This window comes from Coregonus lavaretus (genome assembly GCF_964263955.1).
Source record: "Coregonus lavaretus genome assembly, contig: HAP1_SCAFFOLD_3570, whole genome shotgun sequence".
Classification (NCBI taxonomy): Eukaryota; Metazoa; Chordata; class Actinopteri; order Salmoniformes; family Salmonidae; genus Coregonus; species Coregonus lavaretus.
In genome coordinates this window covers 39,886-52,500 of record NW_028163848.1, presented here as the reverse complement: position 1 = coordinate 52,500, position 12,615 = coordinate 39,886, and the positions used below count along the sequence as shown (strand labels likewise).

General features: G+C 43.1%; 1 protein-coding gene across 1 annotated transcript in view; it reads right to left on the bottom strand.

The window, feature by feature from the left end:
• LOC311117708 (testican-2-like) overlaps nucleotides 1-12,615 on the bottom strand; it is a gene marked incomplete at both ends in the record, with an annotated part of 37,340 nt that overhangs the window by 7,223 nt on the left and 17,502 nt on the right. The gene's annotated exons all lie outside the window — the stretch shown is intronic.

Sequence of the window (12,615 nt, the reverse complement as noted above, 5' to 3'; positions counted from 1 at the left end):
TAAATTGATCAGACAGTACATCTGTTTTACAGACTGATATACAGTGGGGAAAAAAAGTATTTAGTCAGCCACCAATTGTGCAAGTTCTCCCACTTAAAAAGATGAGAGAGGCCTGTAATTTTCATCATAGGTACACGTCAACTATGACAGACAAAATTATATATTTTTTTCCAGAAAATCACATTGTAGGATTTTTAAGGAATTTATTTGCAAATGATGGTGGAAAATAAGTATTTGGTCAATAACAAAAGTTTCTCAATACTTTGTTATATACCCTTTGTTGGCAATGACACAGGCCAAACGTTTTCCGTAAGTCTTCACAAGGTTTTCACACACTGAAGGAAATCAAAGTACATTTTCTGATCACATAAATTATTTTATAGCTTTTTAACCGCACCACCAGAGAAACGCAGACGGTACGGCACCCCGGTTATAGTGGTTAAGGGCCTTGTTGAAGGGCACAACGGCTGTAGAGACACATAGCAGGTATGATACATAGCAGGTATGATACATAGCAGGTATGATACATAGCAGGTATGATACACAGCAGGTATGATACATAGCAGGTATGATACAGGTATGAAGTGGTAGGCCACACAAGCTCACAGAACAGGACCGCTGAGTGCTGAACACTACCAAGTTCCAAACTGCCTCTCGAAGCAACGTCAGCACAATAACTGTTCGTCGGGAGCGTCATGAAATGGGTTTCCATGGCCGAGCAGCCACACACATGTCTAAGATCACCATGCGCAATGCCAAGCGTCGGCTGGAGTGGTGTAAAGCTCGCCGCCATTGGACTCTGGAGCAGTGGAAACGCGTTCTCTGAAGTGATGAATCACACTTCACCATTTGGCAGTCCGACGGACTAATCTGGGTTTGGCGAATGGCAGGAGAACGCTACCTGCCCGAATGCATAGTGCCAACTGTAAAGTTTGGTGGAAGAGGAGGAATAATGGTCTGGGGCTGTTTTTCAGGGTTCGGGCTTGGCCCCTTAGTTCCAGTGAAGGGAAATCTTAACGCTACAGCATACAATGACATTCTAGATGATTCTGTGCTTCCAACTTTGTGGCAACAGTTTGAGGAAGGCCATTTCCTGTTTCAGCATGACAATGCCCCCGTGCACAAAGCGAGGTCCATACAGAAATGGATGGTCGAGATCGGTGTGGAATAACTTGACTGGCCTGCACAGAGCCCTGACCTCAACCCCATGGAACACCTTTGGGATGAATTGGAACGCCGACTGCGAGCCAGGCCTAATCACCCAACATCAGTGCCCGACCCCACTAATGCTCTTGTGCAGCAATGTTCCAACATCTAGTGGAAAGCCTTCCCAGAAGAGTGGAGGCTCCATATTAATGCCCATGATTTTGGAATGAGATGTTCGTAGTGTATTTTGACTTACTGCAGTGAGTCAAAACTGAATATTATTGTCAGCGCTACAAGAGAAAACACACAGCTTACAGCTGTTCTCTAGTGTCTCTTGACAGACAGTCCTTCTGTTTTACAGACTGATATAACAGCTGTTCTCTAGTGTCTCTTGACAGACAGTACTTCTGTTTTACAGACTGAAATAACAGCTGTTCTCTAGTGTCTCTTGACAGACAGTACTTCTGTTTTACAGACTGACTGATATAACAGCTGTTCTCTAGTGTCTCTTGACATACAGTACTTCTGTTTTACAGACTGACTGATATAACAGCTGTTCTCTGGTGTCTCTTGACAGACAGTACTTCTGTTTTACAGACTGTCTGATATAACAGCTGTTCTCTAGTGTCTCTTGACAGACAGTACTTCTGTTTTACAGACTGATATAACAGCTGTTCTCTAGTGTCTCTTGACAGACAGTACATCTGTTTTACAGAATGTCTGATATAACAGCTGTTCTCTAGTGTCTCTTGACAGACAGTACTTCTGTTTTACAGACTGATATAACAGCTGTTCTCTAGTGTCTCTTGACAGACAGTACTTCTGTTTTACAGACTGTCTGATATAACAGCTGTTCTCTAGTGTCTCTTGACAGACAGTACTTCTGTTTTACAGACTGTCTGATATAACAGCTGTTCTCTAGTGTCTCTTGACAGACAGTACTTCTGTTTTACAGACTGATATAACAGCTGTTCTCTAGTGTCTCTTGACAGACAGTACTTCTGTTTTACAGACTGACTGATATAACAGCTGTTCTCTAGTGTCTCTTGACAGACAGTACTTTTGTTTTACAGACTGTCTGATATAACAGCTGTTCTCTAGTGTCTCTTGACAGACAGTACTTCTGTTTTACAGACTGATATAACAGCTGTTCTCTAGTGTCTCTTGACAGACAGTACTTCTGTTTTACAGACTGATATAACAGCTGTTCTCTAGTGTCTCTTGACAGACAGTACTTCTGTTTTACAGACTGATATAACAGCTGTTCTCTAGTGTCTCTTGACAGACAGTACTTCTGTTTTACAGACTGATATAACAGCTGTTCTCTAGTGTCTCTTGACAGACAGTACTTCTGTTTTACAGACTGTCTGATATAACAGCTGTTCTCTAGTGTCTCTTGACAGACAGTACTTCTGTTTTACAGACTGATATAACAGCTGTTCTCTAGTGTCTCTTGACAGACAGTACTTCTGTTTTACAGACTGTCTGATATAACAGCTGTTCTCTAGTGTCTCTTGACAGACAGTACTTCTGTTTTACAGACTGTCTAATATAACAGCTGTTCTCTAGTGTCTCTTGACAGACAGTACTTCTGTTTTACAGACTGATATAACAGCTGTTCTCTAGTGTCTCTTGACAGACAGTACTTCTGTTTTACAGACTGTCTGATATAACAGCTGTTCTATAGTGTCTCTTGACAGACAGTACTTCTGTTTTACAGACTGATATAACAGCTGTTCTCTAGTGTCTCTTGACAGACAGTACTTCTGTTTTACAGACTGACTGATATAACAGCTGTTCTCTAGTGTTTCTTGACAGACAGTACTTCTGTTTTACAGACTGTCTGATATAACAGCTGTTCTCTAGTGTCTCTTGACATACAGTACTTCTGTTTTACAGACTGATATAACAGCTGTTCTCTAGTGTCTCTTGACAGACAGTACTTCTGTTTTACAGACTGACTGATATAACAGCTGTTCTCTAGTGTCTCTTGACAGACAGTACTTCTGTTTTACAGACTGTCTGATATAACAGCTGTTCTCTAGTGTCTCTTGACAGACAGTACTTCTGTTTTACAGACTGTCTAATATAACAGCTGTTCTCTAGTGTCTCTTGACAGACAGTACTTCTGTTTTATAGACTGATATAACAGCTGTTCTCTAGTGTCTCTTGACAGACAGTACCTCTGTTTTACAGACTGACTGATATAACAGCTGTTCTCTAGTGTCTCTTGACAGACAGTACTTCTCTTTTACAGACTGATATAACAGCTGTTCTCTAGTGTCTCTTGACAGACAGTACATCTGTTTTACAGACTGTCTGATATAACAGCTGTTCTCTAGTGTCTCTTGACAGACAGTACATCTGTTTTACAGACTGACTGATATAACAGCTGTTCTCTAGTGTCTCTTGACAGACAGTACTTCTCTTTTACAGACTGATATAACAGCTGTTCTCTAGTGTCTCTTGACAGACAGTACTTCTGTTTTACAGACTGATATAACAGCTGTTCTCTAGTGTCTCTTGACAGACAGTACTTCTGTTTTACAGACTGTCTGATATAACAGCTGTTCTCTAGTGTCTCTTGACAGACAGTACTTCTGTTTTACAGACTGTCTAATATAACAGCTGTTCTCTAGTGTCTCTTGACAGACAGTACTTCTGTTTTACAGACTGATATAACAGCTGTTCTCTAGTGTCTCTTGACAGACAGTACTTCTGTTTTACAGACTGTCTGATATAACAGCTGTTCTATAGTGTCTCTTGACAGACAGTACTTCTGTTTTACAGACTGATATAACAGCTGTTCTCTAGTGTCTCTTGACAGACAGTACTTCTGTTTTACAGACTGACTGATATAACAGCTGTTCTCTAGTGTTTCTTGACAGACAGTACTTCTGTTTTACAGACTGTCTGATATAACAGCTGTTCTCTAGTGTCTCTTGACATACAGTACTTCTGTTTTACAGACTGATATAACAGCTGTTCTCTAGTGTCTCTTGACAGACAGTACTTCTGTTTTACAGACTGACTGATATAACAGCTGTTCTCTAGTGTCTCTTGACAGACAGTACTTCTGTTTTACAGACTGTCTGATATAACAGCTGTTCTCTAGTGTCTCTTGACAGACAGTACTTCTGTTTTACAGACTGTCTAATATAACAGCTGTTCTCTAGTGTCTCTTGACAGACAGTACTTCTGTTTTATAGACTGATATAACAGCTGTTCTCTAGTGTCTCTTGACAGACAGTACTTCTGTTTTACAGACTGACTGATATAACAGCTGTTCTCTAGTGTCTCTTGACAGACAGTACTTCTCTTTTACAGACTGATATAACAGCTGTTCTCTAGTGTCTCTTGACAGACAGTACATCTGTTTTACAGACTGTCTGATATAACAGCTGTTCTCTAGTGTCTCTTGACAGACAGTACATCTGTTTTACAGACTGTCTGATATAACAGCTGTTCTCTAGTGTCTCTTGACATACAGTACTTCTCTTTTACAGACTGATATAACAGCTGTTCTCTAGTGTCTCTTGACAGACAGTACTTCTGTTTTACAGACTGATATAACAGCTGTTCTCTAGTGTCTCTTGACAGACAGTACTTCTGTTTTACAGACTGATATAACAGCTGTTCTCTAGTATCTCTTGACAGACAGTACTTCTGTTTTACAGACTGTCTGATATAACAGCTGTTCTATAGTGTCTCTTGACAGACAGTACTTCTGTTTTACAGACTGTCTGATATAACAGCTGTTCTCTAGTGTCTCTTGACAGACAGTACTTCTGTTTTACAGACTGATATAACAGCTGTTCTCTAGTGTCTCTTGACAGACAGTACTTCTGTTTTACAGACTGATATAATAGCTGTTCTCTAGTGTCTCTTGACAGACAGTACTTCTGTTTTACAGACTGACTGATATAACAACTGTTCTCTAGTGTCTCTTGACAGACAGTACTTCTGTTTTACAGACTGATATAACAGCTGTTCTCTAGTGTCTCTTGACAGACAGTACTTCTGTTTTACAGACTGTCTGATATAACAGCTGTTCTCTAGTGTCTCTTGACAGACAGTACTTCTGTTTTACAGACTGTCTAATATAACAGCTGTTCTCTAGTGTCTCTTGACAGACAGTACTTCTGTTTTATAGACTGATATAACAGCTGTTCTCTAGTGTCTCTTGACAGACAGTACTTCTCTTTTACAGACTGATATAACAGCTGTTCTCTAGTGTCTCTTGACAGACAGTACTTCTGTTTTACAGACTGATATAACAGCTGTTCTCTAGTGTCTCTTGACAGACAGTACTTCTGTTTTACAGACTGATATAACAGCTGTTCTCTAGTGTCTCTTGACAGACAGTACTTCTCTTTTACAGACTGATATAACAGCTGTTCTCTAGTGTCTCTTGACAGACAGTACTTCTGTTTTACAGACTGATATAACAGCTGTTCTCTAGTGTCTCTTGACAGACAGTACTTCTGTTTTACAGACTGATATAACAGCTGTTCTCTAGTATCTCTTGACAGACAGTACTTCTGTTTTACAGACTGTCTGATATAACAGCTGTTCTATAGTGTCTCTTGACAGACAGTACTTCTGTTTTACAGACTGTCTGATATAACAGCTGTTCTCTAGTGTCTCTTGACAGACAGTACTTCTGTTTTACAGACTGATATAACAGCTGTTCTCTAGTGTCTCTTGACAGACAGTACTTCCGTTTTACAGACTGATATAGTAGCTGTTCTCTAGTGTCTCTTGACAGACAGTACTTCTGTTTTACAGACTGACTGATATAACAACTGTTCTCTAGTGTCTCTTGACAGACAGTACTTCTGTTTTACAGACTGATATAACAGCTGTTCTCTAGTGTCTCTTGACAGACAGTACTTCTGTTTTACAGACTGTCTGATATAACAGCTGTTCTGTAGTGTCTCTTGACAGACAGTACTTCTGTTTTACAGACTGTCTGATATAACCGCTGTTCTCTAGTGTCTCTTGACAGACAGTACTTCTGTTTTACAGACTGTCTGATATAACCGCTGTTCTCTAGTGTCTCTTGACAGACAGTACTTCTGTTTTACAGACTGATATAACAGCTGTTCTCTAGTGTCTCTTGACAGACAGTACTTCTGTTTTACAGACTGTCTGATATAACAGCTGTTCTCTAGTGTCTCTTGACAGACAGTACTTCTGTTTTACAGACTGACTGATATAACAGCTGTTCTCTAGTGTCTCTTGACAGACAGTACTTCTGTTTTACAGACTGTCTGATATAACAGCTGTTCTCTGGTGTCTCTTGACAGACAGTACTTCTGTTTTACAGACTGATATAACAGCTGTTCTCTAGTGTCTCTTGACAGACAGTACTTCTGTTTTACAGACTGTCTGATATAACAGCTGTTCTCTAGTGTCTCTTGACAGACAGTACTTCTGTTTTACAGACTGACTGATATAACAGCTGTTCTCTAGTGTCTCTTGACAGACAGTACTTCTGTTTTACAGACTGTCTGATATAACAGCTGTTCTCTGGTGTCTCTTGACAGACAGTACTTCTGTTTTACAGACTGATATAACAGCTGTTCTCTAGTGTCTCTTGACAGACAGTACTTCTGTTTTACAGATATTGTTTAAGTAAACAACAACCAAGCAAATACATTTCATTACCATAATATAACAATATCTGCCACTTTGCAGACGCTATTATCCAAAGCAAATTACAGTCACGTGTGCATGCATTTTATACAGTGTGGCCCCAGCAGGAATCAAACCAACAACCCTTGGTTTTGCAAGCGCCATGCTTTACCGACTGAGCCACACAGGACTACTCCATCCATACCAAATTCCTACACTTCCTATCTCATTGGGTATCTCTCTGATTACCAGTATCTCTGACAGGTTTGATTGGGTATCTGTCTGATTACAGTATATCTGACAGGATTGATTGGGTATCTCTCTGATTACAGTATCTCTGACAGGTTTGATCGAGTATCTCTCTGATGACAGTATCTCTGACAGGTTTGATTGGGTATCTCTCTGATTACCAGTATCTCTGACAGGTTTGATTGGGTATCTCTCTGATTACAGTACCTCTGACAGGGTTGATTGGGTATCTCTCTGATTACAGTATCTCTGACAGGATTGATTGGGTATCTCTCTGATTACAGTATCTCTGACAGGATTGATTGGGTATCTCTCTGATTACAGTATCACTGACAATATTAATTGGTTATCTCTCTGATTACAGTATCTCTGACAGGGTTGATTGGGTATCTCTCTGATTACAGTATCTCTGACAGGATTGATTGGGTATCTCTCTGATTACAGTATCTCTGACACGCTTGATTGGGTATCTCTCTGATTACCAGTATCTCTGACAGGAATGGTATCTCTCTCTATCTCCTTTCTCACTATTCCTCTCTCTCTCTGTGTTCCTCTCTCTCTCTCTCTCTCTCTCTCTCTCTCTCTCTCTCTCTCTCTCTCTCTCTCTCTCTCTCTCTCTTTCTGTTCCTCTCTCCCTCTCTCTCTCTCTCTCTCTCTCTCTCTTTCTTTCTGTTTCTCTCTCTCTCTCTCTCTCTCTCTCTCTCTCTCTCGCTCTCGCTCTCTCGCTCTCTCGCTCTCTCTCTCGCTCTCTCGCTCTCTCAATTTCAATTTAAGGGCTTTATTGGCATGGGAAACGTATGTTAACATTGCCAAAGCAAGTGAAATAGATAATAAACAAAAGTGAAATAAACAATAAATATTAACAGTAAACATTACACTCACAAAAGTTCCAAAAGAATAAAGACATTTCAAGTCTCATATTATGTCTATATACAGTATTGTAACAATGTGCAAAAGGGAAAATAAATCAACATAAATATACACTACTGTTCAAAAGTTTGGGGTCACTTAGAAATGTCCTTGTTTTCGAAAGAAAAGCAATTTTTTTCCCATTAAAATAACATCAAATTGATCAGAAATACAGTGTAGTGTCACGATCGTCGTATGAGTGAGTAGACCAAGGCGCAGCGTGTGAAACAAACATGACTTTAATTAGTTAAAGTATACCAAACAAAACACGACTCGTGAAGTCCACGGTAAACAAATACCGACACGGAACAAAAACCCACAACACCCAAGGGAAAACATACAGATTAAATATGGCTCCCAATCAGAGACAACCAGCCGACAGCTGACACTCGTTGCCTCTGATTGGGAGTCACACAGGCAAACATAGAAACAGACAACCTAGAACACCCAAACAAAGAAACAGAACACATCGAATGAACACACCCTGGCTCAACATATAGAGTCCCAGAGCCAGGGTGTGACAGTACCCCCCCCTAAAGGCGCGGACTGCGACCGCGCCTCAACTAAAGCAAAACAGGGGAGGGCTGGGCGGGCATACCTCCTCGGCGGCGGTTCTGCCTCCGGCCTTGACCACCACCCTCCAATGAACCCCCCATAGCGCCCCTGGCCCAGTCTGGCTCCGCTGGCTGGAGCTGACCGGGACGTAGCAGGAGCGGCTAGCTTCAGCTCCGTTGGGGAGCAATAAAGCGGTACCTGATCTGGCACCGATGACCCAGGCACGGGTTGTGCCGGACTGACGACTCGCACCCCTGGCTTGGTGCGAGTGGCAGGAACGAGCCGGGCCGGGCTGGCGACGCGCACCGTAGACTTGGTGCGAGTGGCAGGAACAGGCCGGACCGGGCTGGCGACGCGCACCGTAGACTTGGTGCGTGGAGCAGGGACAGGCCGGACAGGGCTGGCGACGCACACCGTAGGCTTGGTGCGTGGAGCAGGGACAGGCCAGGCAGGGCTGGCGACGCACACCGTAGGCTTGGTGCGTGGAGCAGGAACAGGCCGGGCTGGGCTGGCGACGCACACCGTAGGTTTGGTGCGTGGAGCAGGGACAGGCCGGGCTGGGCTGTCGACGCACACCGTAGGCTTGGTGCGTGGAGCAGGAACAGGCCGGGCAGGGCTGGCGACGCACACCGTAGGCTTGGTGCGTGGAGCAGGAACAGGCCGGGCAGGGCTGGCGACGCACACCGTAGGCTTGGTGCGTGGAGCAGGAACAGGCCGGGCTGGGCTGGCGACGCACACCGTAGGTTTGGTGCGTGGAGCAGGGACAGGCCGGGCTGGGCTGTCGACGCACACCGTAGGCTTGGTGCGTGGAGCAGGAACAGGCCGGGCTGGGCTGTCGACGCACACCGTAGGCTTGGTGCGTGGAGCAGGAACAGGCCGGGCAGGGCTGGCGACGCACACCGTAGGCTTGGTGCGTGGAGCAGGAACAGGCCGGACCGTACTGGGAACACACACCACTGGCCTTAAACGGGGATCAGGAACGGGCCGGACCGGACTGGCAATACACCTCAGTACCTCTCGCCGTGCCTCTACAACTTCCTTCCCTCCTCTCGCCAATGGCTCCCGTAACCCGGTGGCCTTCTCTCCTCGTCTCCCATTTCGCCCTGTGGCAGCCTCCTGCTGCCCAGTTGCCCATGCCGTGTGCCCCCCCCTAAAAATTTATTGGGGTTGCCTCTCGCCTGTCCGACGTTGACCCGTTTGGCGCCGCTGCTCCTCTCCTGCCTGGGTCTCCCCCTTTATCGCCTTCCGGTACCGGACGGCCTCCTCCTCAGTAATCTGCCCCCAACCGAGGAGGACATCCACAAGAGTCACCTCCTGCGTGTGTTCCTGGACACGCTGCTTGGTCCTGGTATGGTGGGTTTTTCTGTCACGATCGTCGTATGAGTGAGTAGACCAAGGCGCAGCGTGTGAAACAAACATGACTTTAATTAGTTAAAGTATACCAAACAAAACACGACTCGTGAAGTCCACGGTAAACAAATACCGACACGGAACAAAAACCCACAACACCCAAGGGAAAACATACAGATTAAATATGGCTCCCAATCAGAGACAACCAGCCGACAGCTGACACTCGTTGCCTCTGATTGGGAGTCACACAGGCAAACATAGACATAGAACAACTTAGAATACCCAACATAGAAAATGAACACATAGAATGCACACACCCTGGCTCAACATATAGAGTCCCAGAGCCAGGGTGTGACATGTAGACATTGTTAATGTTGTAAATGGCTATTGTAGCTGGAAACGGCTGATTTTTAATGGAATATCTACATAGGCGTACAGAGGCCCATTATCAGCAACCATCAGTCCTGTGTTCCAATGGCACGTTGTGTTTGCTAATCCAAGTTTATCATTTTAAAAGGCTAATTGATCATTAGAAAACCCTTTTACAATTATGTTTGCACAGCTGAAAACTGTTGTGCTGATTAAAGAAGCAATACAACTGGCCTTCTTGAGAGTAGTTGAGTATCTGGAGCATCAGCAGTTGTGGGTTCGATTACAGGCTCAAAATGGCCAGAAACAAAGAACTTTCTTCTGAAACTCGTCAGTCTATTCTTGTTCTGAGAAATGAAGGCCATGCCATACCCTGTGGACGGCGCTTGATTGGAGCTAATTTCCTCCTACAACAGGACAATGACCCAAAGCACAGCTCTAAACTATGCAAGAACTATTTAGGGAAGAAGCAGTCAGCTGGTATTCTGTCTATAATGGAGTGGCCAGCACAGTCACCGGATCTCAACCCTATTGAGCTGTTGTGGGAGCAGCTTGACCGTATGGTACGTAAGAAGTGCCCATCAAGCCAATCCAACTTGTGGGAGGTGCTTCAGGAAGCATGGGGTGAAATCTCTTCAGATTACCTCAACAAATTGACAACTAGAATGCCAAAGGTCTGCAAGGCTGTAATTGCTGCAAATGGAGGATTCTTTGACGAAAGCAAAGTTTGAATGACACAATTATTATTTCTATTAAAAATCATTATTTCTAATCTTGTCAATGACTACATTTCCTATGCATTTTGCTATATGTCCTATTCAAACTAATTTCATGTATATTTTCATGGAAAACAAGGACATTTCTAAGTGACCCCAAACTTTTGAATGGTAGTGTGGGTTATATTTATAATGGTGTTTGTTCTTCACTGGTTGCCCTTTTCTTGTGGCAACAGGTCACAAATCTTGGTGCTGTGATTGCACACTGTGGTATTTCACCCAACAGATATGGGAGTTTATCAAAATTGGGTTTGTTTTCGAATTCTTTGTGGATCTGTGTAATCTGAGGGAAATATGTGTCTTTAATATGGTTATACATTTGGCAGGAGCTAAGGAAGTGCAGCTCAGTTTCCACCTCATTTTGTTGGCAGTGTGCACATAGCCTGTCTTCTCTTGAGAGCCATGTCTGCCTACGGCGGCCTTTCTCGATAGCAAGGCTATGCTCACTGAGTCTGTACATAGTCAAAGCTTTGCTTAATTTTGGGTCAGTCACAGTGGTCAGGTATTCTGTCACTGTGTACTCTCTGTTTAGGACCAAATAGCATTCTAGTTTGCTCAGTTTTTTTGTTAATTCTTTCCAATGTGCCAAGTAACTATGTTTTTGTTTTCTCATGATTTGGTTGGGTCTAATTGTGTTGCTGTCCTGGGGCTCTGTGGGGTCTGTTTGTGTTTGTGAACAGAGCCCCAGGACCAGCTTGCTTAGGGGACTCTTCTCCAGGTTCATCTCTCTATAGGTGATGCTTTGTTATGGAAGGTTTGGGAATCGCTTCCTTTTAGGTGGTTGTAGAATTTAACTGCTCTTTTCTGGATTTTGTTAATTTGCGGGTATCGGCCTAATTCTGCTCTGCATGCATTATTTGGTATTTTTGTGAATTTGTGGTTGGTGAGTGGACCCCAGACCTCACAACCATAAAGGGCAATGACTTCTATAACTGACTGAAGTATTTTTAGCCAGATCCTACTTCGTAAGTCAAATTTTATGTTTCTTTTGATGGCATCGAAGGCCCTTCTTGCCTTGTCTCTCAGATTGTTCACAGCTTTGTGGAAGTTACCTGTGGCGCTGATGTTTAGGCCGAGGTATGTATAGTTTTTGGTGTGCTCTCTCTCTTTCTCTCTCTGGCCCTCTCTCTCTCTCTCTCTCTCTCTCTCTCTCTCTCTCTCTCTCTGTTCCATTGCCAAAGCAAGTGAAATAAACAATAAACAAAAGTGAGAAGTGTTTTTAACAATGTGCAAATAGTTGTAGTACGAATAGTAGGGGAAGATAAGTAAACAGATACATATTGGTTGTATTAACAGATAAATATTGGTTGTATTAACATATACATATTGGTTGTATTAACAGATAAATATTGGTTGTATTTACAATGTTTGTAGCAAGGCTATGCTCACTGAGTCTGTACTGAATCTTCCTTTTAGGTGGTTGTAGAATTTAACAGCTATTTTCTGGATTTTGATAATTAGCGGGAATAGTCCTAATTCTGCTCTGCATGCATTGTTTGGGGTTTTGCGTTGTACATTAAGGATATTTTTGCAGAATTCTGCATGGAAAATCTAAATTGGGTGTTTGTTCCATTTAGTGAATTATTGGTTGGTGAGTGGACCCCAGACCTCACAACCATAATGG